Here is a 27265-nt window from a genome sequence, read left to right on the forward strand (position 1 = left end):
CCTTTTATAGCCGTGCGGATGAGAGAGAGAGTTGGGGTGGTGCGAAGACCAGGAAGAATGATGGAGTGCGCTGTCGGGGTGGCGATTGAGCAACGAGGGCGGTGGAGCAGGACTTCGGGGATGACACTGGCGGTCATTGGGCACCAGCGACAGGGCAGCGTAGGCGCGGTTTTGCCGGTGGTTGAGATTTGGCGGAGGCGGGCGTCGTCATGCGGTGGATCTGATGCAAGTGATCGGGGAAACGGCGCTAGAAGCGAGGGCGTATAGGTGAGAAGACGGGCAGCTGCGGTCGTGCGGGCGAGCGCGGAGCAACAGATTGTCGGGGCGCTACTCTGACAAGGCGGAAAAAGGGGCTATCGCGGCTGGGGTCTGGATTGGCGATGGAGGAATCGTCGCGTAGCGCAGTCCGGGCGGCGCGACTGTGGAGGGGCAGCGGAAAAGGCGGGAGGCATCGGGCTCCGCAGCCAGGGGTCCGACGGGTGATGATGGGCGTGGGCGGCGAGGTGTTGCAGAAAGGGTTGCAGAGGGCTTCCGCTGTGATTAAGGAAAGGGGCGCGGATATCCATCCGGTCGCGGCCGGCGACGGGGCGGAGCGGCGGGGGTCGGAAGAAACGAGCCACGTGGCGGAGAAACTCTGAGGCGGGCAGCTACTCGAGTGCATCTGTCGTGGGAGATCTGGGAGAACGATTTTGTGGGTCCACCGGTCAGTCTCGGTTGGTCCAATGCTCAGATTCAAAGAAACACTGTGGGAAGACTTGGAAGATCCGGCAGTGTGGCTTTTGGGGTCGGCAGGGTCGGAACTGGGGAAATGGTAAAGAGGGGTCAGTTTTCAAGGGTCGGGACTGGACTGGAGATCGGGCACTTGTACTCGGGAAAAGCTGAGATAGGGATTAGGGACTCGGATTAAGATTAACTCATGCGATTTGGGGTCGGTCGTCACAGCCTACCCCCCTTAAAGAGAATCTCGTCCCGAGATTCGGATGTAGAAGTAACCGGTGGGGGTGTGCAGTCCTTACCTCCTTGGTTGGAGAGGAAACCTGGGAAAAGCTTGTTCAAGTACTCTTCTATCTCCCATGTAGCTTCATCCTCCATGTGGTTTCTCCAGAGGATCTTGTACATTTTAACCACTTGGCGTCGGGTGCGCCTCTCCTTCTGGTCAAGAACCTTGGCCGGGTACTCGGCATAGGTTAGGTCGGGCTCGATCTGAAGCTGCTCCTGCTCTAAGATCTCGGTTGGGACTTGGACACATTTCTTCAGTTGAGACACATGGAAAACATCATGTATGGCCGAGAGCTGTTCTGGGAGTTGGATCCGATAGGCAACTGGTCCACAAATTTCCACAATCTCATATGGGCCAATGTAACGGGGAGCCAATTTTCCTTTTACTCCAAACCGTTGCACCCTTTTGGTCGGGGAGACCCGAAGATACACATGATCACCAATGTCAAACTGCAGAGGTCTTCTTCTCCTATCTGAGTAACTTTTCTGTCTAGATTGGGAAACCTTGAGGTTTGCCTGAATTACCTTCACTTGCTCTTCAGCTTCTACCACTAAGTCGGGACCATAGGTTTGTCTTTCTCCAGCTTGGGACCAATTCAATGGTGTCCGGCATCTCCGACCATACAATGCTTCAAACGGTGCCATCTTCAAGCTAGTTTGGTAGCTATTGTTATATGAGAACTCTGCCAAGGGCAGGCACTTGTCCCAATTCTTGTCGTAATGGATGACACAAGCTCTTAACATGTCCTCAAGGATCTGATTAACTCTTTCGGTCTGACCATCGGTTTGAGGGTGATAGGTTGAGCTACGGATGAGCTTGGTGCCCATTGATGCTTGTAGCTATTCCCAAAACCGTGCCACAAACTGAACTCCTCGATCGGAGATGATCGTCCTAGGCACACCGTGCAGGGAAACGATGCGGTCTAGATACAACTCCGCATACTTCTTGGCCGTGTAGGTGGTGTGGACAGGAAGGAAGTGGGCAGACTTGGTCAGATGGTCCACAATTACCCAAATGGAATCATGTCGCTGCGATGAAAGGGGCAGTTCAACAATGAGATCCATGCTGATATCTTCCCATTTCCAAGAGGGAATAGGTAGGGGCTGCAGGGTACCTGCTACCTTTAGATGACTGGCCTTGATGCGTTGGCAGGTGTCACACTCTGAAACATATCGGGCAATTTCCGGCTTCATTCCACTCCACCAGAAGGTTTGACGGAGGTCATGGTACATCTTATTGCTGCCAGGATGGAGTGGCAACTGAGAGAGATGGGCTTCATCTAGGATTTGCTTTCTCAGATTGGGGTCGGCTGGGACAACAAGTCGGTTTTCATAGTACACTTTCCCAGTCTCATCGTGTCGAAACTGCTTATACCCTTCATCCTTCAGGGAAATCTTCCTTGTGATCCACCTTACTTCCTCATCCTCTAATTGTGCTGACCTTATTTGGTCTTCCAAAATAGACTCAAGAGCTATGTGGCCGAGGGTTCCATGGGAAACAATTTCCAAACAGAGCTTTCCCATCTCATGACACAAAGTCTCGGTGAAGGTTGTTGCCGACAAGCAGTTGCAGAAGATCTTGCGGCTAAGAGCATCGGCCACCACATTGGCCTTGCCGGGGTGGTAGTGCACTTCCAAATCATAGTCCTTTATCAACTCCAACCATCTTCTTTGGCGCATATTGAGGTCGGCTTGGGTGAAGATGTACTTGAGGCTCTTGTGGTCGGTGTAGATGTTGCAGTGGGTGCCCATCAGATAGTGTCTCCATATCTTTAAGGCATGAATCACTGCTGCCAACTCAAGATCATGGGTCGGGTAGTTCAGCTCATGAGGTCGTAATGCCCATGAGGCATAGGCAATGGCTCGGTTGTCTTGCATAAGAACACACCCAAGTCCAGTGCCACAGGCGTCACAATACACGTCAAACGGCCTAGAGGGGTCAGGTTGAGCCAAAACCGGGGTTGTGGTCAGCAAGTGCTTCAGGGTCTTGAAGGCTTCCTCACACTTGTCGCTCCACACAAATTTGACCTCTTTCTTGAGTAGCTCAGTCATCGGCTTAGCTATCTTGGAGAAATCTGGTATGAAGCGCCGATAGTAGCCTGCTAATCCAAGAAAACTTCGGATCTGATGAACTGAAGTGGGAGGCTTCCAGTCCATGACTTCCTGTATCTTGCTGGGGTCAACTGCTATGCCATCTCGAGAGATAGTGTGTCCCAAAAATTTGACACTATCTAACCAAAATTCACACTTGGAGAACTTGGCATAAAGCTGATGGTCTCTCAACCGTTGAAGAACCACATGAAGATGATCGACATGTTCTTCTTCGTTCTTCGAGTACACTAGAATATCATCAATGAACACCACCACAAACTTGTCCAACTCAGGCATGAACACCGAGTTCATGAGGTACATGAAATAGGCGGGTGCATTGGTGAGTCCAAAAGACATGACCAAGTACTCATAGAGTCCATATCTTGTGGAGAAGGCAGTCTTGGGGATGTCACAGGGTCGGATCTTGATTTGGTGATAACCGGAACGAAGGTCGATCTTGGAGAACACTTTTGCTCCAGCTAACTGATCAAACAAGACATCGATGCGTGGAAGTGGGTACTTGTTCTTGACAGTCACCGCATTGAGGGGTCGGTAGTCCACATACATGCGTAGACTCCCGTCCTTCTTCTTCACAAATAGGGCTAGGCAACCCCAGGGTGATGCACTGGGTCGGATGAAGCCTTTTTCCAACAGATCATGCAGTTGGGTCTTCAACTCGGCCAGCTCAGCAGGTGGCATCCGATAGGGTCTCTTGGATATCGGAGCGGTGCCGGGGATCAACTCTATGGAGAACTCCACATCCCTATCGGGTGGCATGCCGGGCAAGTCCTTTGGGAACACATCTGGGTACTCACAGACAACAGGGAGGCCTTTTAGCCGAGCTTCCAATAGAGGGTATGCACAAGGAAGTGCGAACTTAGGGTGTTTCAAAGGTAGGGTAAAACTGCCATGAAAGGGTGAGTTGATGTGGAGGGTTCGGGTAGCTGCATCTAGAACCACTTGGTGTCTGGTCATCCAATCCATCCCAAGGATGATGTCTATTCCTTCCAGGTCAAGGATGATGAGATTTTCCTTAAAAAGGGTCTGGCCTAGATGGATAGGTACAAGGGTAACGATCTGGTCTGAGGCTATCTTCCTTCCAGGAGTGGAGATCACATATGATCCTTTAGTGTGACCGACACTTAGCTCACATCTTTCTCTAGTCTTACTCCCGATGAAGCTATGGGAGGCTCCCGAATCAAACAAAACAACAACAGCTTGATTTAAGACAAGGAAAGTACCCGTCATCACTGGCGCACCTTCGGGGAGTTCGGTCAAGCTGGTGTAGTTGAGCCGTCCTTGGCGAACTTGCACCTTGGGCCTTCTTCCTCTGTTCGCCATGGGGTTCTGGCCAGGCTGCTGACTTCTGTTTCTAGGGCAGTCCTTAGCAAAGTGCCCTTCATTGCCGCAGGTGAAGCAGCGGTTACCAGTTGCCGGTCGTGGTGGTGGCGGCTGGGTCGGCCGGGGCGCCTGTGGTTGGAAACCAGGAAATCGAGGCGCTGCCGCTGGCGGGGGTCGGGCAACCCATCTTCCCAACTGCTGGGGTCAGCTGGGCGCCTGCGGAGGAACCATCCGGAACCTTCGAGCAGGCTGGCTCAGAAATGCCATGGAGGCCTTTCTCTTCTGGTCGGCTTTGAGAGCCTACATGCAATCCTCTTGTGAGATGGCCAAATTGACAAACTCGTTATAGGTGTCCACCTTGATGGGGTTCAACCTCTCTCTGAGCTCCAAACTTAGTCCTCGGCGGAATCTATCCCGCTTCTTCTCGTCTGTGTCCGCATGATAGCCGGCATAACGGCACAGATCATTGAAGGCTTGGGCGTAGTGCAAGACATCTCGGTTTCCCTGGGTAAGAGCCAGAAACTCATTGAGCTTGCGCTCCAGGAGACCTTCCGGAATGTGGTGTCCTCTGAACGCGGTCTTGAACTCGTTCCAGCCGACGATATGGTCGGCTAGTAGCATGGCATGGTAGTGATCCCACCAGAGCCGGGCGGAACCACGCAGCTGCTGGGCTGCAAACCGGGCTTTGTTATGGTCGGGGCACGGGGCGGTGAGAAGCTCAAACTTGGATTCGATTGTGCGAACCCAGGCGTCTGCATCGAGCGGGTCTTGCGTCTTCTGGAACAAAGGGGGCTGCATCCCCAAGAAGTCCTCATAGCGAGCAACATGAGGTTGCTGCTGAGCCCTTCCACCATGGGGCTACTGCTGTTGTTGCCCCTGTACCAGATGCCTCAGCAGCTCGGTTTGAGCCGCTAAGATCGCCTCCAGCGAAGACGGGGGTGGGGGCGGGGGAAGATCCTATCTTTGCTCGCTGCTGCTGGGCACAGAGCCGGACCTGGTGCGATGCGCCATCTGCAAGAGCCAACGTTCCATTAATTCCATAAACTCAGAAGTATTCCTTAACAGATAGGAACGCACAAGTTAAATCCTCCAATGCAACTCTTGCCGACAATGCAACACACAGCCTTATAAGGGAGATACACACTTCCTATTGCCATCTTAGTTAGCATCTATCTTAGCTCTGCACACGACTTCGGGCGAACCATAACCAGATTCCAGGAGTTCCATTATCTGACCTTAGGCCAAGGGGTCGGGCTAGGCGAAACAACTCAAGAAAAGGGGGGTCGGCGAAACGAACCACACAAGAAGGGGTCGGGCGAGGCAGAGAATTGCCTCGAGGGGTCGGGCGCATCCGACCTCGCGACCCGGGGTCGGCTAACTCTGGTCAGACCCACAGAAAGCGAGCGTGTGGTCACAGCACAAACTCACACAGTCTGGCATCCCAAACGTGTTGCAAAAGAGTTAAGGGTCAAGCTAGGATCTGATTTCAACTGAGGTCATTACAAGGTTGCTCCTAAAACACAAGGAATACTCAACTCAAGGCTAACCTATTACAGGACTATCCAAAATTTAGGCTGCCGAGGACTACAACAAAAGAATTGGTTCCCTACAACTCTCCATCTACGAGGGAACACTGTGAGTTGGAGAAGGGGCGTCGCCCTCCTCAATGTCCATGCTGGACGCTCCCTCGACTTCCTCAGGGTCTTCCTGCTCTTCTAACTGCATCTGGAGGGCATGCATATCGTCGAGCTCGGCATGGTGCTCGTCCAGATGAGCATTAGCAACTGCCAGCTCCATCTCTACTTCCATCTTTTCTTCTGATAGCTCAATCATGCCGTCCACCAGATCGGTTACTTCTCCCTCAAGTTCGGAGATCCGGTCTTGCATGTCGTGAATTTGGATGCCTCTTTGGATGAGTTGATATGTTTGGCCCACCATGTCTCTTTTAGCGGTGTTGAGGTGTCCCTGAGTGTCCACGGCGATTCGAGCCAGGACAGCCATGGCCCGTCCTTGAAGCTCGATCAGCCGGTATAGGGCTGACATGCATCTGATGTTGGTGGAGATGGTGACCATCGAGTGGGATGTGGCCAACACCTCGATGTTGTTGACGCGGTCGAGCCACGCCGGGTCTAGCTGATCCTTGGCAGGGAACAGGCCGATCGGGTCCAGGGTGACCTCCAGCGGGTGCATCTGATAGAACTGAGTGAGAAGTTGTAGAGCAGCTCACTCCCACGTATCTTCCAGTGTGTGGCCGTATGTTGAGATTCCAAGCTAGGGCCACTCGGGCCGCATAGGAGGTGGAGGTACCACTGCCTGCACATTGCACCTCTGGACGCTGTGCTCCAGGTACCTCCGTCCCATGTACAAGGGCGGAGACTTGTACCCAAACCACTTCAAGGTGTCCCACAGAATAGCAGGAAAACCCTCGAAGTGCAGGCACGTCGAATGGGAGATGCCATCGGCGCCGTACAGAACCTGTCCGGGGGCGGCCATCTGGAACCAAGAACCAAGACAACATGAGATAGAACTCTAAGAAGAGGGGTCGGACAGAAAAAGCACTCGGATATGACCGAACACAAGCGGAAGGAAAACTAGAAAGCCTCAGAACCGAAGAAGAGCTTTTCCGAGCAAGGTTGCTTTTGGGGAGGGTGACTTTATAGATTTTAGCTTATGCCGCATGCACGGCCTACCTCGTTCTTAACCAAAACAACTGCCAAAACTTGGTCTTACGTAGTTAGTGTCGGTGGCAAGGCAACAATTACGTCTCTCCCTATAGTAACTAGTCGGTTCTAGTAACGTCTCCTAAGCGAACGCGGTTAGTGTACCTGCAGAAAATACAACCACATGAACCTTTCGTGCCAGCACCCACGAAAGCGTCCCCAAACATTACCGTTCACTATAGGAACGGCACCCATGCGTTCAAGGCTGCATGGATAGCACAACAACCGTGGAAATAGGTCCCCCTTGAATGGAACCGTATAACCCTTCGCATACTCGTGATGCGGAATCAGCGCACGTATAATAGACGTGGCGAACAACCGTGATGATAGGCTCGTTGGAATCAAACCATACCACCCTTCATATGGATTAACATACGGAACCTGCGCACGTATGATAAACATGGGCGAAACAACCGTGATGATAGGGTCCTTTGAATAGAACTCCCTATCAACCCTCGCATACTCGTGATGCGGACTCAGCACACGTATGACACACGTGGCGAAGTGCTGGAAGGTTAACAAGATAACCAATAAATATTAGCCACCTAAAAACAACCCCAAAATCCCCTAGGGCCTCTCGTACTAAAGTCATCCTTAACGATCGTACGAGATTTTTCAAAAGGTTTCTTTGTAACTTTTATTTAAAAGAAGTGTTTAGGGCCCATTGTGTTCTCTGTCTTGCTAAACCAGCTCTGGTACCAGCTGTGGCGGATCCACGTCGGATTAGCCTAAATAAGGCACGAAGAAGTCGCCTAATATGCGACACTTGGCCTTAATCGTGCTAACTCGAGATGCCGTCGGATTTCCTCCGATTTAACCACTTTGATAGGATCGAGTTTAGCAAAACCCACGCGAAGGTGAGTGGTTCCAGAGAATACAACAAGTCCACCGAGTTAATTAACAAGACCATTTTAGTTCAACCACAAAACAACATTAGAGTTTTACAAGGTGCAAAAGAAAAACAACAGAAGGTAAAACAAGCGGAAGCTAAACGTCGGGGGGGAGGGGGGGGGTCGGACGTCCTTGGTGAGGCCAGCCAAGGCATCAGTGATCCCTCTCCTCACCGTCCGAGGAGGGATCCCACTCGACCGTCCAACCTGGAGGGAGCTAGGGCGGCCAAGTGCCAACAGAAGGAGGCTCGGGAGTAGCAACTTCACCTGAAAAAGAAGAGCCACAACAAGGCTGAGCTACTAAGCTCAACAAGACTTAACCGCCAGGAGTAAAGGTACTCCACCACTCTAGACATGCAAGGCTCTTTGGCTGAGGGGTTTGTTTGCCAAAAGCACTATGTATATCCTTAATTTCAAAGTTTTAGCTCCGGTTCTAAGTTCATTATCCGGTCTACGTTAGCAACTTACTCTGAGCAAACATAGAATCAATCAAAAGGTATATATATAACATCATCAAGACCATATCATCATCATGTTCCTTTCTTACTCAGGGTAGCATAGCGATCAAGCAGTCTCAAACTGTGAGAGGCAGATGAATCGATTCGAGTTCTTTAACCATGCATGGTGAACCTAACCTCACGACATCCGCGCACCGCCGAGGGTCGCTTCCTGTGTCGGTCTTCCCCATCAATTCCCTAACCCGTGTCAGGCCCATTTCCTTTGGTGCAATGTTCCACAGACCCGGCCTCTGCCGTTCTGTGACCACACTTGCCACCAAGTGCGGCCGCAGGGGAACTCCGTTCCATGGACAATGGGGCGACCGCTCACGTCTAGGTTCAATCCGGTACTCGGCTTCCTCATCCCATAATAAGTATGAGGTTAGTACTTTCAAACACTTGATCATGAACACCACCACTGTCGAGCCTTAGCAAGTTTCATAGACACACGGGGCGATCAGCCGACCACCAAAAGTTAACCAGAACCCTGCCCCGTCCATCGTCCTTATAGTTGTGACAGAAGGAGAACAACCAACTCCTATAAGTCGCGAGTGACAGGGAATCACTCGACTTTTACCACTTCCTATTTAGCAAAGCATCTACTTAGTCCAACAGCTAGTGTTCAACTCAAGGGAACTAAGTCATGCATCTATGGTTCCAAACAATTCCTATACGTAAGTGCACAAGCATGATAAAGAAGGCATGCGCAAGTTTGGTAAAAACATAGGGGGTTCATGCATCTGGGGCTTGCCTTCAAGCGAGAAGGAAGGGAAGGGGTCTTCTGCTGGGGCGGCTTTGGCTTCGGCTTCTGGAGGCAGGAGCTCTGCTGCAGCTTCGTCTTCTAGCACCGGGTACAACTCGTAGAAGCTGTCGGCGAGACGCAGCTCTACACGAAATGCAATGCAGGGATTAGCATTTAGACGGTTATTTCATCAGCAACACTCGCAACGCCCAAGGATCTTGTAGCAAAGCTACGGAAAAAGGTGGGGAAAGTATACTTGGGTGGGTGGAGATCAAGATACAAGGGTCGGATGGGAAGGAACTTGTGATCAGACCCTTAAATTTAGAGGAGTAGATGTGCTAGGGGTCCTCAGACATAATGCAGAGAAGTCCCCGAGTTTTACACATATACCCTCGGTTGAAGGAAAAAGATGCAGCTGAGCCCTCGGGCGAGGCGGAGAAAGGGTCGGCGAAACAGACAGAGTCGGGCGAGACGGAATAGGGGTCGGATGAACAGAAGGGGTCGGATGAGGCGGAAAAGGGTTGGCAGCTTACCTTCGGTTCACAGGTGAAGCTTGGGGTTGGAAGAGAGCAGACTTGGGCGGAGGATGGAAACACGAAGACTTGGGCAGGTGATGCCCGGCGGTGCTCCGACGGCGGCGGCGGTGCTTCTTGTGGACAACAAGCAAGCTTTAGCACAGCGCGGAGGAGCAAGCAGCTGGGTGGATTGGAAGGGGCGGCCGGGGAGTGGAGAGGAGAGTTCCGTAGGGACTTAGGCGGTAGCGCTTTGAGCACGAACAGAGAGCAAGGCGGGAGGGAACCGATGGCGAAGGGGAACTTCGGCGGGGCTCCGGCATTCCCTTTTATAGCCGTGCGGATGAGAGTGAGAGTTGGGGCGGCGCAAAGACCGGGAAGAACGATGGAGTGCGCTGTCGGGGCGGCGATTGAGCAACGAGGGTGGTGGAACAGGACTTCGGGGATGACACTGGCGGTCATTGGGCACCAGCGACAGGGCAGCGCAGGCGCGGTTTTGCCGGTTGTTAAGATTTGGTGGAGGCGGGCGTCGTCGTGCGGTGGATCTGATGCAAGTGATCGGGGAAACGGCGCTAGAAGCGAGGGCATATAGGTGAGAAGACGGGCAGCTGCGGTCGTGCGGGCGAGCGCGGAGCAACAGATTGTCGGGGCGCTGCTCTGACAAGGCGGAAAAAGGGACTGTCGCGGCCGGGGTCTGGATTGGCGATGGAGGAATTGTCGCGTAGCGCAGTCTGGGCAGCGCGACTGTGGAGGGGCGGCGGAAAAGGCGGGAGGCATCGGGCTCCGCAGCCGGGGGTCCGGCGGGTGATGATGGGTGCGGGCGGCGAGGTGCTGCAGAAAGGGTTGCAGAGGGCTTCCGCTGTGATTGGGGAAAGGGGCGCGGATATCCATCCGGTCGCGGCCGGCGACGGGGCGGAGTGGCGGGGGTCGGAAGAAACGAGCCACGCGGCAGAGAAACTCTGAGGCGGGCAGCTACTCGAGTGCATCTGTCGTGGGAGATCTGGGGGAAAGATTTTGTGGGTCCACCGGTCAGTCTCGGTTGGTCCACTACTCAGATTCAAAGAAACACTGTGGGAAGACTTGGAAGATCCGCGGTGTGGCTTTTGGGGCCAGCAGGGTCGGAACTGGGGAAACGGTAAAGAGGGGTCGGTTTTCAGGGGTCGGGACCGGACTGGAGGTTGGGCACTTGTACTCGGGAAAAGCTGAGATAGGGATTAGGGACTCGGATTAAGATTAACTCATGCGATTTGGGGTCGGTCTTCACACTTTCAATCTTTGAGCTGTGGGACAACTGAGACTGACCGGTGGACCAGCAAATCTTTTCCCCGGATCTCCCGAGGCATACGCACTCGAGCAGCATGCGCCGCTTTAGAGCTTCTCCGCCGCGTGGCTTGAGCTCTCCGACGCCTGCTGCTTCGCCCGGTCGCCGGCCGCGACAGGATGGATTCCCGCGCCCTCCTCCCCAATCACAGCGGAAGCCCCTCTGCAACCCTTTCTACGGTGCCTCGTCTCGCTCGCACCCTCGCCAGTCGCGCTTTGGTGCTCCGTCGCCGCTGTGGCACAGCTTTGCCACCTGCTGCATCAAACCGCCTCGCGGCTCGCGCCCATCATCTCGTCGGATCCCTGGCTGCAAGGCCCAATGCCTTCCGTCTTTTCCGCCGCCTCTCCACAGTCGCGCCGCCCACGAACTCGCTATGCAATGATTCCTCCATCGCCAACCTCGACTCCGGCAGCATCAGCTCCCTTCTCTCGTCCCACCAGTGCCGTGCGCCGGCAATGCCGCTGTATCATGCTCGACTGCGATGCCGTTCGCCCTGTCTTTTCACCTGTTGCAACCTCGCTTGCAGCGCCTTGCTCCCTGTCACACCAATCAAATCTGCCGCTCGACGACGCCCGCCCCCGCCAAAATCTCAGCCTCGGCAAAACCGCATCTGCGCCACCTTGTCTACAGTGCCCAATGGCCGAAGACGCTATCTCCATAGTCCTGTTCCACCACCCATCGCCACTCAATCACCGCCATGGCAGCGCACTCCATCCTTTCTGCCAGTCTTCGTGCCGCTCCAACTCTCTCTCTTCCGCGCCGCTATAAAAAGGGAATGCCAGAGTTCCACCGGAGTTTCTTCGCCTTTGCTGTCTCGCCGCCCCTACTCTTAGCGCACCTGAGCACTCCCGCTGAAATCTCGAAAGGTTCCCCTCTCCGCTCAAGTCCACTTCCCCCCCAATCCACCTAGCCGCCTGCTCCTCCGCGCTGTGCTAGAGCTTCCTTGTTGCTCACAAGAAGCTCCGCCGCTGCCAGAGCACCGCCGGACATCATCACCACCCAAGCCTTAGTGCTTAAGACCTTCCTCCCAGTTCTGCTCCTTCCCGACCCCAAAGCTTCACCTATAAACCGAAGGTAAACTACTGACCCCTTACCGGTTCGCTCGACCCCATCTGTTCACCCGACCCCTTTCCGTCTCACCCGACCCTGTCTGTCCGCCGACCCTTATCTGCCTCGCCTAAGGACTCAGCTGTATCCTTTTCCTTGACCCGAGGGTATCTGTGTAAAATTTTGGGGACTTCTCTGTGATAAGTCTGAGGACCCCAAACACAGTTATCCCTTAAAGTTTAAGGGTCAGATCCTAAGTTTCTTCCCATCCGACCATTGGTCTTGTTCTCTATCCACTGAAGCTTGAACCCCCACACTTTTTCCGTAGCTTTGCTACAAGTTTCTGGGCTAAGACTTGCAAGTGTTGTTGTTGAAATAACCGTCTAAACACTAACTCCTGCATTGCATTCGTGTAGAGTTTCATCTTGCTGACGGCGTCTACGAGCTACACTCGGTGCCAGAAGATGGAGTTGTAGCTGAGCTACCGGTCCCAGAAGCCGAAGCCGCCCCAGCTGAAGACCAGTCCTCCTCCCCTTCGCTTGAAGGCAAGCCTCGGAGCATGAACCCAGCTTTCTAAACTTACACATGCCTTCCTTCTCATGTTTGTGCATTTACGTATAGGAGTTGATTGCAACCTTAGATGCATGACATAGTTCCCTTGATCTGAACACTAGTCTTTTGGGTCGAGTAGTTGCACTGCTTAAGGAGGTATCGGTAAAAGTCGAGTGATTTCCTATCACTCGCGAGTTATAGGAATTGGTTGGTTTCCTTCTGTTACAACTATAAGGACGACGGACGGGGCAGGGTTTTGGTTAACTCTTTTGGTGGTCGGCTGATCGCCCCGTTTGTTTACTGAATCTATTAAGGCCCGACATTGGTGGTGTTCGTGATCAAGTGTTTGAAAGTACTAATCTCATACCTAGTATGGGATGGGGAAGCCTAGTACCGGATTGAACTAGGGCGTGGCTTCTACCCCTGCTGTCCCTAGAACGAGGTTCCCATGGTGCATCATGTGGGTGCAAGCGCGGTCACAGTACGGTAGAGGCCGGGACTGTGGAGCATTGCATGCCAAGGGAAGTTTGGACCTGACACGTGCCTGGGAGTTGATGGGGACGGCCGACACAAGAAGCAACCCTTGTGGTGCGTGGATGTTGTGAGATTAGGTTCGCCATGCATGGTTAAGAAACTCGAATCGATTCGTCTGCCTCTCACAGTTTGGGACTGCTTGATCGCTATGCTACACTGAGTAATGAAAGAGTCTGATAATGACATGGTCTTGATGAGTAGCTTATATACATAAAGTTGGATCTATGTTTGCTTAGAGTAAGATGCAAATGTAGACTGGTTAATGAACTTAGAATCTGAGCTAAAATATCGAAAGTAAGGACCCACTGTAGTCGCTTTTGGCAACACAAACCCCTACAGCCAAAGAGCCTTGCATGTCTAGACATTGGTGGAGTAGTTCTCCCCCGGTCGGTTAAGTCTTCTTGAGCTTAGCAGCTCAGCCTTGTTTGTGGCTCTCTTTTAGGTGAAGTCGAAGCTCCTGAGTTTGCTCCCGTTGGCTCTTGGCCGCCCCAGCTCCCTCTGGGTTGGACGATCGAGTGGGATCCCTCCTCGGATGGCGGGGAATGGGATCATTGATGTCCTGGCTGGCCTCACCAGGGACGTCCGACCCCGACGAGTAGCTTCCGCTTGTTTTTACCTCCTGTTTGTTTTCTTCAGAACCTGTTAAACTCTGATTTACAACCAAGTGTGTAACAATTTGTTAATCTAATGGTGGACCTGTTGTATTCTCTGGAACCACTCACCTTCGTGTGGGTCATTGCTAACTTGGTCCTGTTAGGTGGTTAAATCGGATGAAATCCGACGGCACCTTGAGTTAACGCGATTAAGGCATGAGTATCGCGTCTTAAGCGACTTAACTATGGTTTAGTTGAGTTAATCCGAGGTGGTTCCGCCACACCTGGTACCAGAGCAGTTTAGCAGGACAGAGAACACAATAGGTCCTAAACACTTTCTTTTTGAATAAATTTTTGCAAGAAAAATGTTGAAAAAAAAATCTCGTACGATTGTTAAGGATGACCTTAGTACAAGAGGCTCTAGGGGATTTTGGGTTGTTTCAGGTGGCTATTACTTATTGGTTATTTTGCTAACCCCCAGCACATCGCCACATGTATCATACGTGTGCCGAGTTCCACATCACGATTATGCGAGGGTTGATAGGGAGTTCTATTCAAGGGACCCTATCATCTCGGTTGTTTTGCCCACGTTTATCACACGTGCGCAGGTTCTGTATGTTAACTCATACGAAGGATGGTATGGCTCGATTCCAACAAACCTATCATCATGGTTGTTCGCCCATGTCTATTATACGTGCGCTGATTCCGCATCACGAGTATGCGAAGGGTTATACGGTTCCATTCAAAGGGGACCTATTTCCACGGTTGTTGCGCTGTCCATGCAGCCTTAAATGCATGGGTGCTGTTTCTATAGTGAACGGTAATGCTTGGGAACGCTTTCGTGGGTGCTGGCACGAAAGGTTCATGTGGTTGTGTTTTCTGCAGGTACACTAACCGCGTTCGCTTAGGAGACGCTACTAGAACCCGACTAGATATTATAGGGAGATACGTACTGGTTGCCTTGCCACCGGCACTAACTACGTAAGACCAAAGTTTTGGCAATTGTTTTGGTTGAGAGGACGAGGTAGGCCGTGCATGTGACGTGAACTAAAATTCGTGAAACCACCTCCCTAGAACAACCTTGCCGTGGTCAAAGCTCTTCTTCGGTTTAAGGATTTCTAGCTTCCTTTCCCGCTTGCGCTCTGGTCGAAATCCGAAGTGCTTTATCTGCCCGACCTGTTCTTCTTCTTAGAGTCTCTATCTCACGTTGTTTTGGTTCTTGGTTCCAGATGGCTGCCCCCGGACACGTGTTGTACGGCGCTGATGGCGTTTCCCACTCTACGTGCCTACACTTTGAGGGTTTTCCTACTATTCTGTGGGACACCTTAAGGTGGTTTGGGTATCAGTCCCCGCCTTTGTACGTGGGACGGATGTACCAGGAGCATGGAGTGTAGACATGCAACGTTCAGGTGGTTGTACCTCCACCCCCCGGTGCAGCCCGAGTGGCCCCAGCTCGAAGTCTTGACTTGCGGGCACGCTCTGGAAGATACCTGGGAGTCGGCTTCTTTACAGATCCTCACCCAGTTCTGTGGGCTGCACCCGCTTGAGGTCACCTTGGACCCAATCGGCTTGTTTCCCGCCCGGGATCGGCTAGACCCGGCGTGGCTTGATCGCGTCAACCACATGGAGGTGTTGGCAACCTCGCATTCACTGGTCACCATCTCTACCACCACCAGATGCATGTCAGCTTTGTATCGGCTGATTGAGCTTCAAGGCCGAGCGATGGTTGTCTTGGCTCGGATAGCCATAAACACCCAAGGGCTTTTCAACGCCGCCAAAAGAGACTTGGTGGGACAGTCGTATCAGCTTATCCAGAGAGGCATACAAATCCATGACATGCAAGCCAGGATCTCCGGGCTCGAGGGAGAAGTGACGGACCTGGTGGATGGCATGATCGAGCTTGCTGAAGAGAAGATGGAGGTCGAGATGGAGCTCGCAGTTGCTAATGCTCATTTGGACGAACACCACACCGAGCTTGATGCTATACATGCCCTTGAGATTCTGCTGGACAAACAAGAAGATCCAGAGGAGGTCATGGGAGCATCCAACATGGACATTGAGGATGGCGACGCCCCTTCTCCGACTCACAGTGTTCCCTCATAGGTTAAGAGCTGTAGGAATCTAATCTTTTGTTGTACTCCTCGACAACCTAAGTTTTGGATAGTGATGTAATAGGTTAGCCTTGAGTCGAGTATTCCTCCTGTGTTTTGGGGAACAACAATGCAATGATCTTAGTGAAATCAGATCTTGACTCGACTTTGTGACCCTCTTTGCGACACGCCTTGGATGCCAGGTTGTGTGAGTTTTGTGCGGTGACCACACACAAGTTTTCTGTGGGTCTGACCAAAAGCTTGGCCGACCCCGAGTCGCAAGGTCGGATGCGCTCGACTCCTCGAGGCAGTTCCTCGCCTTGCCCGACCCCTTGTTGCACTGTTTCGCTTAGCCCGACCCCTGGGCCTAAGATCGACATAGTGGGACCCCCGAGATAAGGTTCTAGCTCGCCCGAGGGCGTGTGCAGACCAACCGATGAGAACCCGGACCTTATGGATCCTACCGAGCGTGGATCAGAATACTTTTCTGTTCGGTAGCAGGGGTAAAACGACAGTGCAGAAATGAGCTAGCTACTAACTAAGATGGCATGCACCTCCTTAATAAAGATATGTTGTTGTGTTGCATTATCAACAAGAGTCGCAAGTGCGGATTTAACATATGCGTTCCCACATAATTGGAATACTTCTGAGGTTATGGAATTAATGGAACGTTGACTCTTGCAGATGGCGCATCGCACCCGATCTGGCTCTGTGCCCAGTGGTAGCGAGCAGAGGCAGGATCTTCCTCTGCCTCCGCCCCCACCCTCGCTGAAAGCCCTCCTAGCGGCTCAAACTGAGCTGCTAAGGCATATTGTACAAGGACAACAACAGCAGCCCCATGGAGGGAGAGCTCATCAACAACCTCAAGTTGCTCATTATGAGGACTTCTTGAGCACGCAACCCCCTTTGTTCCAGAAGACACAAGACCCGCTCGACGTCGACGCTTGGATTCGTGCCATCGAATCCAAGTTCTCCCTCCTCACCGCCCATTGCTCGGAGGAGAACAAGGCTCGGTTCAGCGCACAGCAACTGCGTGGTTTTGCCCTCCTTTGGTGGGATCACTACCACGTCATGCAGCCAGCCAACCACATCGTCAGCTGGGAGGAGTTTAAGACGACGTTCAGGGGCCATCATATCCCTGAAGGTCTCCTGGAGTGTAAGCTCAACGAGTTCCTGGCCCTTACCCAGGGAAATCGAGATGTCCTGCACTATGCGCAGGCCTTCAATGATCTATGCCGATACGCTGGATACCATGCGGACACTGATGAGAAGAAGCGGGATAGGTTCTGCAGAGGGCTAAGCCTAGAGCTCAGGGAGAGATTAAACCCGATAAGGGTGAATACGTACAACGAGTTGGTCAACTTGGCCATCTCACAAGAGGACTGCATGAAGGCTCTGGCAGCCGAGAGGAAGAGGAAGGCTCCACTGCCAATGCTCAGCCCACCTACACAACGTTTCAGAATAGTTCCACCACAGGCGCCCAGCTGGCCCCAGCCGTCAGGAAGATGGGTTGCCCGACCCCCACCAACGGCAGCACTTCATTTCCTGGGATTCCAACCTCAGGCACCGCGGCCGACCCTACCGCCGCCACCGCGCCCTGCAAATGGTAACCGCTGCTTCACCTGTGGTAATGTGGGGCATTTCACCAAGGACTGCCCCAAGAATCAGAATCAGCACCCAGGGCAAAGCAATGCGATGCTCAATAAAGGGAAGAGGCCCAAGATGCAAGTTTGCCAAGGTCGGCTGAACTTCATTAACGCAGCAGAGCTTCCTGAAGGTGCACCGATAATGATAGGTACCTTTCTTATTCACAGTCTTTCAGCTTTGGTTTTGTTTGACTCAGGAGCCTCACATAGTTTTATTGGAAGAAAGACTAGTGACAAATATGGGTTAAAGGAATGCCAAACAAGAGGATCTTTTAGGATATCCACCCCGGGTAGGGTAATCACATCTGATAGGATAAGTGTCAATGTGCCTATCCAGCTAGGCTGAACCCTTTTTTAGGAGAATCTTGTTATTCTCGATCTGGAGGGGATTGATGTCATCCTAGGAATGGATTGGATGACTAGGCACCAGGTTGTGTTAGATATCCCAGCCCGAGCTATCCACGTCAACTCACCCCACCAAGGCCCCTCTGTTGTCCAATTGCCTCGCCGAGAAGATGTGAATTCTTGTGCGTATCCCACAATTGAGACCCAACTGAAGGACATCCCTGTAGTCTGTGAGTACTCCGACATGTTTCCTGATGTTTTGCCGGGCATGCCGCCCGATAGAGATGTGGAGTTTTCCATAGAGTTGATCCCTGGCACCGTCCCTATCTCCAAAAGACCTTATCGGATGCCACCCGCCGAGTTGGCTGAGTTGAAGACCCAACTACATGAGTTGTTGGAGAAAGGCTTTATCCGACCCAGCACTTCACCTTGGGGTTGCCCAGCTCTGTTTGTGAAGAAGAAGGATGAGAGTCTACGCATGTGTGTGGACTACCGACCCCTCAATGCGGTGACTATCAAGAACAAGTATCCCCTTTCCCGCATTGATGATTTATTTGATCAATTAGCTGGAGAAAGAGTATTCTCCAAGATTCATCTTTATTCCGGTTATCACCAAATCAAGATCAGACCCTGTGACATTCCCAAAACTGCCTTCTCCACAAGATATGGACTCTACGAGTACCTAGTTATGTCATTTGGACTCACCAATGCACCCGCCTATTTCATGTATCTCATGAATTCGGTGTTCATGCCCGAGTTAGACAAGTTTGTGGTAGTGTTCATTGATGATATCCTAGTGTACTTGAAGAACGAAGAAGAACATGCCGATCATCTTCATGTGGTTCTTCAACAGTTGAGGGATCATCAGCTTTATGCCAAGTTCTCCAAGTGTGAATTTTGGCTAGATAGTGTCAAGTTCTTGGGACACACTATCTCTCGAAAAGGCATAGCCGTTGACCCCAGCAAGGTACAGGAAGTCATGGGCTGGAAGCCACCCACTTCAGTTCACCAGATCCGAAGTTTTCTTGAATTGGCAGGCTACTATCGGCGCTTCATTCTGGATTTCTCCAAGATAGCTAAGCCCATGACTGAGCTGCTAAAGAAGGAAGTCAAGTTTGTGTGGAGCAACAAGTGTGAAGAAGCTTTCAACACCTTGAAATACTTGCTGACCTCAGCCCCGGTTTTGGCTCAACCCGACCCTTCATGGACATTTGACGTATATTGTGACGCCTCTGGCACTGGACTTGGGTGTGTTCTTATGCAAGACAATCGAGTCATTGCCTATACCTCACGGGCGTTACGACCTCATGAGCTGAACTATCCGACCCATGATCTTGAATTGGCAGCAGTGATTCATGCCTTAAGGATATGGAGGCACTATTTGATGGGCACCCACTGCAACATCTACACCGATCACAAGAGCCTCAAATACATCTTCACTCAAGCCGACCACAACATGCGACAAAGAAGATGGTTAGAGCTGATTAAGGATTATGACTTGGAAGTACATTATCACCCCGGCAAGGCCAACGTAGTGGCAGATGCTCTTAGCCGCAAGACCCATTGCAATTGCTTGATGGCAACCAACTTCACAGAGACTCTATGCCATGAGGTGAGAAAACTTAATTTTGAAATTGTTTCCCATGAAACCCTCGGTCATATCTCCCTTGAGTCTGCTTTGGAGGACCAAATTGGGACGGCACAGTTAGAGGATGAGGAAGTAAGGCGAATCAAAAGGAAGATTTCATGGAAGGATGAGGGGTATAAGCAATTCCGACAGGATGAGAATGGGAGAGTGTACTATGAGAACCGACTTGTTGTCCCGTCCGACCCCACCCTTAGGAAGCAACTCCTAGATGAAGCTCATCTCTCCAAGTTCTCAATCCATCCTGGCAGCAATAAGATGTATCATGATCTCCGGCAAATCTTCTGGTGGAGTGGAATGAAACCAGAGATTGCACGGTATGTTTCAGAACGCGACACCTGTCAACGTGTCAAAGACAGCCATTTAAAGGTAGCAGGTACCTGCAGCCCCTACCTATTCCCTCTTGGAAATGGGAAGACATCAGCATGGACTTCATTGTTGGACTACCCCTTACATCGCAGCGACATGACTCCATTTGGGTGATTGTGGATCATCTTACCAAGACTGCTCACTTTCTTCCGGTTCACACCACCTACACGGTCAAGAAATATGCGGAGTTGTATCTTGACCGCATTGTTTCCCTGCACGGTGTGCCTAGGATGATCATATCTGATCGAGGAGCTCAGTTTGTAGCGCGTTTTTGGGAACAGCTACAAGCATCAATGGGCACCAAGCTCATTCGTAGCTCGACTTATCACCCTCAAACCGATGGTCAAACCGAAAGGGTAAATCAGATCCTTGAAGACATGTTGAAAGCTTGTGTCATCCATTACGATAAAAATTGGGATAAGTGCTTACCATTGGCAGAGTTCTCCTATCATAATAGCTACCAGACTAGCTTGAAGATGGCACCATTTGAAGCCCTATATGGTCAGAATTGTCGGACGCCGTTGAATTGGTCACAAGTTGGCGAAAGACAGACCTATGGCCCTGATTTGGTAGTAGAAGCCGAAGAGCAAGTTAAGATAATTCAAGCAAATCTCAAGACAGCCCAATCTCGACAGAAGAGTTACTCCGACAGGAGAAGGAGACCCCTGCAGTTTGATATTGGTGATCATGTGTATCTTCAAGTCTCCCCGACCAGAGGAGTGCAATGGTTTGGAATAAAGGAAAAGTTAGCTCCCCATTACATTGGTCCTTATGAAGTTGTGGAAATCTGTGGACCCGTTGCTTACAGGATAAAACTCCCAGAACAGGTTTCGGCCATACATGATGTTTTCCATGTCTCCCAATTGAATAAATGTGTCCAAGTCCCAACTGAGATCTTGGGAACAGGAGTAACTTCAAATCGAGCCCGACCTGACCTATGCTGAATACCCGGCCAAGATCCTCGACCGAAAGGAAAGACATACCTGACGGCGAACAGTCAAAATGTATAAGATACTATGGAACAACCACACAGAAGAAGAAGCAACCTAGGAAACAGAAGAGTATCTGAACCAACATTTCCGAGGTTTTCTTTCCAGTCAAGGAGGTAAGGACTGCACACCCCCACTGGTTGCCCTTACACCCGAATCTCGGGATGAGATTCTTTTTAAGGGGGGTAGGCTGTAACGACCTTGGTCAAATCATCCGAGTTAATCCTAATCCGAGTCCCTAATCCTGCTGACTCAGCTTCCCTGACTTTAAGTGCTCAACCCAGTTTCCGGTCCCAATTAGGATGCCTCGGCAGCTCAGGCTCCTCAACGGCGCGTGCCGCACCCATGCGAGCACGGTGACATCATGCTTGGCCAATGACCTACAAGACAAGATGCAGAGCTGGAGGGGATTAGGTCAAGATGTGAGAAGGAGGTGAGAAGGGGAAGAAGAAGAATGTACCTGCGCTGTTGGAGCACCCGAGCATGCTGAGATCTAGATCGAGGAGGGGAAGGAGGCACCAAGGCAAGAGGCGGAGGCGGACTGGTGAGATATAGATCGAGAAGAGGAAGGAGGTGGATAGGTAAGAGGCGAGGGGGGGAGCCGATGACTGGGGGCGGCGCCGCCGCACCGGGATTGCGGCGGACTAGCAGAGACAAAGACGAGAGGGAAGGGATTAGGGTTCGTGCAGTTGCGTTGTTGCAGGCTATGGCCGATGCGGGATGGGATTGCGGGAGGATGCGGGGCTTATACCAGGGAAGCTAGGCTGTTGGCGTGCCGCTCGTTACACGAGCCGTGCCACGGGCCGCCCGATGTGCCGCAACTGAGGCCCAAGTCCGGCCTGCTGCGTTGGGCCGTGCCGGCATGAGCTCGTGTAACGGTGGGCTAGGCCGTGCCTCGTTTGGCCAACTATATGTGTTGTGGTATCTTGGACTTACTATAGGACAAGCAAGGTTTAAGCATGGGGGGATTGTTGACGCTCGTTATTGACACTCTTTTAGTGCCATTTGAATAGTATTTTCATGCATATTCTTATACTAACCCATCACTTGGCACCTAAAATAACCCCATATTCGCATATGTCTTGTGTTTTGGACCATATTGCAAAATCACAATAAAAATGACATAAATGAAGGGCTTTTCTACAAGTTGGAGTTGGAACTGGACTTTGGACATTGGAAAGCCCAAATATGAACATTGAACTACAGGCCTACAGGAGGAGCTAAACTTGCGTGAGCCATATCTTCATCATCCGAACTTTGATTGGGGTGAATTTACAAGGAAAATTGCATGTCTCAAAAAGATATACAACTTTCGTATAAAGCGCTCAAGCATTGAAGGCTTGTAGAGGCTGAGCTGATCAGCCTAGAGAAGCCTAGGTCGATCGGCCTAGCCCTTTTCTGGGTCAGTTTGGGGTGCCCTTCGCCCCATGGCACCTCTGGATGATAAATATCTCTGTTTTTCACTAGCACATGGAATCCATCCACCACAACTCAACGAAACCTAGGGTATTCACTAAAGGAGTTGAGGGCCACCGCAAGTCTTCGAAGTTGTCTAGGAGATGTCTTAGGCCAAACCCTAGCCACCATGGCCTCCCTGCATGGTGGAGTTCAAGAGCAGTAGTAGATCATCGATGGTATGTACTCGGACGTGATGATTGTTGATAGTCGTTCAGTACCAAATATGACCATCAATATATTCAACAATAAAGGAGGATTGACACTTCTTACACGCATATTTTGTTTTGAATAATGTAGTTTGACTTGTCCTTGGAGAATATTTGGTTGCAGGTGAATTAGCACAAAAGGATGGAGAAAGCACCATCTATGGATCCAAGAAACACGCTTTTGACCAATGGGAGGTTGCCACGTGTGCTTCCCATGGATTGAAGGGCTCACAAACTACAACAACCGCCTCAATCCATTGGATAATGCACACAACTACCTAGGGACCCACCAGGCAGTCACTCGGAGAAAGGCAGTTGCGAGGAGGGTCCACAGGGGGTCGGCTAAACCACCCTTGTCCCCTCTCGTCTCCAGCTTCCACATGGTGATGGTTTAGGCTGATTAAGGGATATTCCTTGAAGATTCCCTTTCAAAACCGCCTCTTAGAGCCTATAAATATGAGGGGAGGGGCTCCATTCTAGGACACATACCACAAGTTTAATCACTCTCTCCCTCTTAGTTTCCAAGTTAGTAGAGTTAGGCTAGAGTAGCTCTACTTCTAGTTCAAGGTCTCCTTGGAGTCTAGGGTATGGCTCTTGTATCTTTTATTCCTAGGTTGACTTTATTCTATTCAAAGTATACATCTTCCTTATATAGTGTTGTGCTTGGTTCTTCTATACATGAGTTGGCTGTATACCCTTGTTATCATAGTATAGGCTTATATACTCTCATGTGTGCTTATAGACCTTGCTACATGTTATACATTGTGTGCGTACATATCATGTATAGGCTTGTTGATCTATGCTACGACATCGGTTCAGTGGCCATTTCCTTGGCGGCTTCAGCCATTGTCACCATTGCCAGGATGGTTGGAGTGTTGTTAATAATGCAGGCATGGTGCTTGGATTGCTTAGCTTCATTGGATATGAGTTTGCCCCACGGATTGCTAGGGGTAGGTGGCAAGTGGTGACAGCCCTATCCGTCCTTTGTAATACTCCATGTTTGGGTATGCTGTAGGAGTTTGTAAATTAGCAGTAACTACACCAGCAGACCAGTAGGGTACTATCTCCCCATGTGTACCTAGGTGCATAGGCCTAGTCCCTATACAATGTGTATGTATGTTATGCTTGTATGATCTGTGCAGTATATAGGAAGTACATATGAACCTAGAGCTAACTCTTAGTCCTTCACCCTAGCTTAGTTATCTTGAGATTATTCTTCTGTGTGTGTCACACTACTCTATCCTCATTATCTAACATCCGTCTTGAGTATTGTCTCTATCCATCTTATGATATACTCATATGCATACTAAACTCTTTTAACCTACCTGCATTACTTTGGGAAATACTATGCTGGGAATAATCTTGGCTGAAATGCTACAACGGTATATCCGTGTGCTTGTGGATTTATTTGTGATCGTTAAATATACCAACAATGATCTAAATACATCTACTGTGTAAGCAATGTTCTTCATGTCATCCGATCTGTTAGCAACTCATTGCCTCCTTCTATGCTTTCTATCTATCATGGATATGCTTGTTCCTAGTCTAGTTTCGGATTAGACTATCTAGCATGCTTGGTGTAATCATGGTGATTTGATCTAGTATGTTGATCCTTCATGATAGCTAGACATGTTCACCTATGTTCATGCCCATAAACTGCCTGCGTCGAGAGGTGGGGTCGTGACAGGGTTTGCTTCCATGTAAGGTGGGGGTTTTCGGGAGGTTGACCGGAGGTAGTAGTTAAAAGATTGCTTTGGATCAGATGCATGATATGCTTGCTTATTTGCTAGAACTACAACTAGAAGATGATAGGATCTTGTTACCCTTAGTTATGCTATCTTAGATGTATCTGTGGATGTGATGAACCTATGCTCCATCATTCATATCTATTAAGTTTACCTTTATATGCAATCGATGCTTCATGTTAGGATAGATTCGTTAGACTAGATAGAAAATCCTAGCTAGTTCACTACCGATCCATTAATTTATAAACCTTGGATGGAATACTCTAAGGGAGAAGGTATGATGATCCGTGCGCTTGCGGTTCACAAGTTGGCGCGCTAACTGTTGTCAACAGTGATGGGCCGCCAGATGGACTTTGGTGCTGTCCCTTGTGGATCCCGCTAAATTGGACGAATTTGCCCTGGCATGTAGGCCCTTTGATCTTTGTGCTTCACGTAGAGTGTTCAGCAGTGCGTTTCTCTAGCATTTAAGCACATTTTTCCCCTTGCATAGACTTGTGTTCCTGAAACACTTATTCTCCAATACATGTGGAACTAGGTTATTCTAAATAAATATGTGAGTAAGAAATGTTAGTTTTTCTTTATTTGTTGAGTACATTGACAGTCGGATTTGGCACTTAATCATCGTCAACAACTCCCCCAAGCTTGCCCTTTGCTCGTCCTGAGGTAGAAGGAAAGAAAACTAAAAAGATACAAGGACGACAAGGCAAGAAGAAAGATATAGCAACCGTTCCCCGGCAACGGCCCCAGAAAGCTTATCGGTATATTTTAACAACTGCGAATAAATCTGCAAGCGCACGAATACCGTTGTAGCTGTAATGATTAAGCTCTCTAATGAACATCGTTAAGATCAGCAAGATCATTAGAGTCTTATTGAGCTGATGAATTAGCAGCTTTCACAGCAAAAAGACCACAATGACCTTAAGGAGTTAAACTGCTGTTACATCCTAAACCACGTTTTTGCACAACAACTTTAAGTTTCACCAACAAGAAAGTTGTCCAACTAGTTAAATACCAGCAACCTTGGTTCTCAACATTTGTTTTTCCTTAGCCAGCCAGAGCTCTAAATCTGTGAGACAAGTTCAACCTTGGAGCCTTTTTACTCCAATCCGTTGCGATCTTGATCTAACTTCTTTTGGCAAGTTGTGCATGGGTTCAAGGACAGAAACTTGTTGAAAGGTTCAATTGGTGCGCAGTTCAAATTTTTGGAGAAGAGTTGCAAAGCAAGTAACTACTCTGTTCTCTTCGCGCCCCAAACCAGAGCACCCTATGCGACGTCGCCGCGTGGCATGCCACCACTGGCAGCTCGCCAGCAACCAACCCGCAGTCGTGACATGACGGGACAGCGCTAGCACTGCCCAATCGCGCCAATAGGCCATCCCTCCTCTCTGTTCTGAATCCCCAGCGCCCAATCCTGCTCTACCTCTCCCCTCTCCGCGAACGCCACACCGCCGAAGCTCACCGGTGCATGCCTTCGCCCAGTAACCAGCGTGACGCGACCACACGTGCTTGTAGACCTAGCAGATCTGCGTGCCCAGCAAACCCGCTTTGCCCCCAGCCCCAAATCCTTGCTGCCCAACTAGGGCAAGATTGCGTTCGAGCTCATTTCCTTCCTCCGATCTTGTCCCTCGATCTTATCCTCTTGATCTTCCTTCTCCCTCGATCTTATCCTCTCACCCGCTCGAGCTCATTTCCTTCCTCCGAACACTTCCGTGCATCTATAAATAGGTACCGAAGCCTCTTACCGGAGTTCCCTTCGCCACCACCACCATTGTCGCACTACCTGCTCTGTTTTTCTCGACCGCACCCACCGCCGCACTTGGAGCTGCCACTCCGGCCAGCCCCGCACAGCGACTCCTTCACCGTCAGCTTCGCCTTGGTCACCTGGAGCTCGCTGACCCGTTCAAAGAGCTCGCCGACCTGCTCAAGGAGCCTCTGAGGCCCCTGTCTCGCCGGATCGCCGCCGCCAGTTTCCGCGATGCCGACCCGAGCTGCCGTTGTTCCTCGTTCCGCCTCGGCTTGTTTCTTCCCGACCCCGAGACCTCGTCAGTAGGAACGGAGGTGAGCCGCTGACCTCTTTCCAGCTCTTCCCGACCCTGAATCGTCCGTGAAAGTGAGCATACCTTGTCCGCCTCGCCCGAGTGTTGTCCGCCTTGCCCGAGTGCTATCTACCTCGCCCGAGTGTTGTCCGCCTCGCCCGAGGGCTCGGTTGTGTCTTTTCTTTTGACCGAGGGTATCTGTGTTAAATTCCATGGACTTTTCTGTGTTAAATCTGAGGATCCCGGTAAAATTATTCCTTAAGTCTAAGGGTCAAATCGTAAGTTTTTCCCGATCCGACTCTTTTAACTCGAATTAAATCGACAGAAAGTTGGAAATTACATCTTAAATCGAGAAAAAATTAGAAAAATGTGAAATCACTTTGGTTGGAATCCTCGTTCTGAGTAGAATCCAATAAAGTAGGTTTTGCACCTTTTCCTGTAGTTTTGCTATAGTTTTGGGTTTAAATCCTTGCAAATACTGTTGAAATCACCGTCTAAGTGTCTTATCCTTGCATTGCATCTCGTGTAGAACTGAGCGTTGCCGATGGCACTTACGAGCTGCATCAAGTGCTTGACGAGGACCCTGCTGCAGAGCTACTCCAAGCCGGAGCAGAGCCCGTTGCTGAACCCGCCGAAGGCCCTCAAGCTAACTTAGCGTGTGAAGGCAAGCCCCGGAGCATACCCCAGTTTTTCTAAACTTGTGCATGCCTTCTGTTGTTAATGTTTGTGCATTTACGTTTACAGGAGTTGTTTGAAAATCTAGTTGCATGATCCTAGGTTCCTTTGTTCTGAATACTAGTATGACAGGATCTCTAGTAGCTACTTTGCTTAAATAGGACTCGGTAAAAGTTGAGTGATTTCCTGTAACTCGCGAGTTATAGGAGTTGCTGTTGGAGG

Source organism: Setaria italica, chromosome VII (assembly GCF_000263155.2).
Source record: "Setaria italica strain Yugu1 chromosome VII, Setaria_italica_v2.0, whole genome shotgun sequence".
Lineage (NCBI taxonomy): Eukaryota > Viridiplantae > Streptophyta > Magnoliopsida > Poales > Poaceae > Setaria > Setaria italica.